The sequence below is a fragment of the Mytilus californianus genome, unplaced genomic scaffold (assembly GCF_021869535.1).
Source record: "Mytilus californianus isolate M0D057914Y unplaced genomic scaffold, xbMytCali1.0.p SCAF_13, whole genome shotgun sequence".
Taxonomy (NCBI): Eukaryota; Metazoa; Mollusca; class Bivalvia; order Mytilida; family Mytilidae; genus Mytilus; species Mytilus californianus.
The window spans coordinates 26306337-26311163 of NW_026262615.1; positions in this window are offsets into that span (position 1 = coordinate 26306337).

Below are 4827 nucleotides of genomic sequence, written 5' to 3' on the forward strand. Positions count from 1 at the left end.
TATAAAACAATTCAAAAGATAAAATTAAAATTAACAGCCTTATATATGTACGAAAGAACGAAAAACAAATATGTAAGACAGCAACAAACGACAAGCACTAAATTACAGGCTTCTAACTTAGGACAGGCACATACAGAATGTGGCGAGGTTAAACTAGTTTGAATGCGCCAACCCTCCTCTAACTAGGCTCCTTTCCCGAAATCTGAAAATCTATAATATCTTTAAACATCACGCAACATACTTCGGTTTTTATTGTTATAATTTTTGGACATGAAACGTTGTTTTTGATAATTAAAAATAAATATTTTTCCGACATTCTGCAAATTTACCGAATTCGAGAGTCGAAACCAATCAGTTGGATTTTACTACATCTGAAACGCTCAAACCCAAAAAAAATCGAATTGCCAGGGATGTATAATTCAGTTAAACCGACCATAAGTGCCATACAAGTAGATCAATTATGCCTGATGGAGTTTGAATCTTAGTTTCTTAACAAGTTCTTAATTCATCAATGTAGAAATTTTGCAAAACAAAATATTTTATTAATCATGTCTCTACCGACCACTGACTACTGAGCTAATGATACTCTCGGGAACAAGCAGTCGATCTGCATTGGTATCGACCAACTGATATTGTAGTTGAAAATACCGTTTTATAGAATAAATCGGTCATTATGTACATAATCAGATTAAACATTTTAAATGTGTCGTTACTCAATAAAAATTCAGCTTAACTGTGCGCATTGCTGTATGACAAAGACCTACATGGGAGCGGAAGAAAAAACTTAGATCAGCAAAAACTCTTGTATTGTCTTAAATTATTCATTAAAAAGTCACCATATGTTTCATTATAATTGCTTAAGTAGCTTTAAATATATATTATAAGTCATATCATAATCTATTATATAAATGTGTTCAAGTTTTATATTATCTGTTAACAAAGTAAATTTCTCTGTATCTACGCTTAAAATATTCCTTTATCGATTTAGAAATATACGCATTAATGATTGTTCCTTGACAAAGAAAATGCAGCCTTTATGTAATGAAAAACAGTTTTCTGTACCATGCTTTTCGATATTTATTTAACAAAGAAAGGTATTCTTGTATCTGGCGATCAAGTGATTGACAAACAAATCATGTCCAAACAAAGGAAAACTAAGTAAAGGGACCAAAAAATCATCCCATTTGTCTTCAGTCTTTGAGTAGAGTTGCAAGTTTTTAACTGAAATGTCAAATCTAGGAAATAACAGTTATATCTGTGAACATTTGGTGTGTTTAAAGTATGTTCCTGTGTTGACATTTTGACAGTATGTTTTAGGAATTCTTGAGTACTTGCATTTTTTTCCAAAGTACAAAATAGTGGCCTTTGCGCAATATCCTGTTTACATGTTTTCCGGCACTTTAAATGACATGGAGTCTCAGCGACCGATGTTGCAGAATACAAAATACAATTATACACAAATGGAATTTAGATGAGGTTGATCGAATGATATATCAATCCCAGAGTGATGATATTTACCAAGGCCAACGACCGAGGGTGAATGTCTATATATAGGATTGATAAATCATTGTATGAAATGTCAACAATTGTTTTATACATTTCTAATTTGTAGTATTTGCTGAAAATGTTTAATTGTTCTTTTTACAATAAAAGATATATTATTTGCTTTTACAGTTGCTAAACGTTTATAGGTTGAAATTCATAAGAATTAAACATCATTTGAATTAAAACATCTTACATTCAGTAAAATATGTGTGAAATTACAATACGTTGTTAATAAGTTTCCATAGGAGATAACCTAAAACATAATTCTTTTGAATATATAAGACTTTTCGGAAGAAAAATTGATTATCTCCCATGGAAACTTACGTATTGTAATTTCACACATATTTTACTGAATATAAAATGTTTTAATTCAAATGATGTCTGATTCTTATGAATATAGAAGACTTTTCGAAAGACAAATTGTATGAAAGCTTAGTTTAGACATTTTTATAGCAATTCAAAGTTACTATCTATCACCTTTAGCATGACAATAACAATAAAATTTCTATACAAACTGTAAGACTGATTTTTCATAATAACATTGAAGTGGAATTAAAGTCTTATAGGATTGTAAGTATGCTTTTTTTTATCACCTTGCACTTTCACGACTTGACTGTGGTTTTCTACAGCAGTTTGTTCAAATTTCTGACCAGTTGAACAGTTTGGTTTTATAAAACAAATTGCAATTTGGTCAAAATGTTGAAAAAGTTGCAATAGGTTGAGAGCAACACTTACAGTCAATTCACAGTAAAATGGAGTAATATTGATGAAGGTACGTCCCTTAAAATGTCACTTACCTAAATTTAAATGTCTTTAACAAACATTTGTTTACCGGAATTGATGTGAATGACTTTGTCTATTTGAATATTTAAAAAAAAAATGGATAAATTTAAATTTAATCGTTATTTTAAAAGTTACATTATATTCTCGTTTTTCTTGTGTGTGTTTGTTTTTAAAACTGATAGTCGAAATTCTGTTTCAAAATATATTTTATGTTTTCCCGTCGTGTATATGCATGAAATATTTGCCAATGGAACTATACCAACAACCAATCAACCATGTAAGCATCCAATTCAATTAATCAATCGATAACCTTAGATCTGAAAATGACGCGAGCTTTCCACATGATAATCTTGTTTATCTTATTGTAGTTCAACAGTCGAAGTGAAATCATGTAAAATGTAATATAATGATAGCATATTTAAAGGTTGTATTTAAACTGTGATGCTGGTTTCAATGGCGATTATACCATAAGTCTCATGTTATGCAGTTTGCTATACACGTGTAATAGCACAGTATGATTTCTGAGGAATTCGACATTGCAGTCTCTGTAATAATTATTCTATTCTCCTTATCAATCAACCAGTTAGTATGAGAATCTTCGCAGGACATCAAACTGTGAAGTTATTGTGTTTTGATATGCTAATTAGCGTCATTGTTTTAAACTTTAACATGTGTTCCAAATCTTGAGGTCAAATTTGTTAACGGGTCCTGTCTGATGAATGTTATCTTAGTGTAGTGTCAGCAGACTGTAGATTCAATAATAAATGTTGTTCACGGAACCATTGATACTGAACAAATACGGTGTAAATGTAATATATTTATTATGAATATCACACTAAATAAAACGAAAAAGTATTTTCTGTACTAAATATATAAAACATATTAAATTGTTTGGCCTTAGGAAATCACTCATCTATCTGAAGAATAATTTTGCTCCAGGACTTTGTCAGGAAGCGATTCTTTCGTGGAAAGTACACCAGCTGACAAGCCACTACGCTCAATTTGAACAACACAATTGACAAAAGAATGACAAAGCGAAGCTTCATCTGACGGCCAATGCGTGGCAGTAGACCAGCCCCAGCGTGACGGTAGGCTACAATGTTTTAAGGTGTTGAGTTGAGGTTGGAGATGTTAAATGAAAAATTCTTGGAAAATGAATTAAAATTATGAATGATAAGTGAAATATTTGAAAAGGTTCACTTGTTGAGTTCTTTCCCTTGTCATTGAAATAATGAAGGTGAATCAAGCGGTTGGGAAGGATGGAGATTGGTTTGAGAATAAGTTTTAAAAGCTGTTGCCACAAGGAGCAATTACTAAGACTGTGATTCAACTTGTGTTTCAAGTGACACATTTATTATTAAACTGCAAGCACGCAACTTTATCTAACCTATATGTTTTGTGACCTCTTAACCGATATTAAATGTCGAGTAACGGGTTATGCAGAAACGGGTTAAGAAAAGTCATCAGCACTATTTAACAGCTGGGAATAATCAACTCGTCTATAAACCATGATTATACAATTCTATAATCTACCATTTATATACTCGTTTTTCCTGTGTGTATTTTGTAAAACTGATATAAGTCGAAATTCTGTTTCAAAATATATTTTAGGCTTTTCCCGTCGTGTAAATGCATGAAATATTTGCCACTGGAACTATACCAACAACCAATCAACCATGTAAGCAACCAATCCAATTAATCAATTGATAACTTTAGATCTGAAAATGACGCGAGTTTTCCACATGATAATCTTGTTTATCTAAATGTAATTCAACAGTCGAAGTGAATTCATGTAAAATTCAATATAATGATAGCATATTTAAAGGTTGTATTTAAACTGTGGTGCTGGTTTCAAAGGCGATTATACCATAAGTTTCATGTTATGCAGTTTGCTTTACACGTGTAATAGCACAATATGATTTGTGAGGAATTCGACATTGCAGTCTCTGTAATAATTATTTTATTCTCCTTATCAATTAATCAGTTAGTATGAGAATCTTCGCAGGACATCAAACTGTAAAATTATTGTGTGTCGATATGCTAATAAGCGTCTTTGTTTTAAACTTTAACATCTGTTACAAATCATGAGGTCAAATTTGTTAACGGGTCCTGTCTGGTGAATGTTATCTTAGTGTAGTGTCAGCAGACTGTAGATTCAATAATAAATTTTGTTCACGGAACCATTGATACTAAACAAATACGGTGTAAATGTTATATATTTACTATGAATATTACACTAAATAAAATGAAAATGAATTTTCTGTACTAAATATATAAAACATATTAAATTGTTTGGCCTTGGGAAACCACTCAACTATCTGAAGAATGATTTTGCTCCAGGACTTTGTCGGGAAGAGATTTTTTCGTGGAAAGTACACCAGCTGACAAGCCACTACGCTCAATTTGAACAACACAATTGACAAAAGAATGACAAAGCGAAGCTTCATCTGACGGCCCATGCGTGGCAGTAGACCAGCCCCCGCTTGACGGTAGGCTACA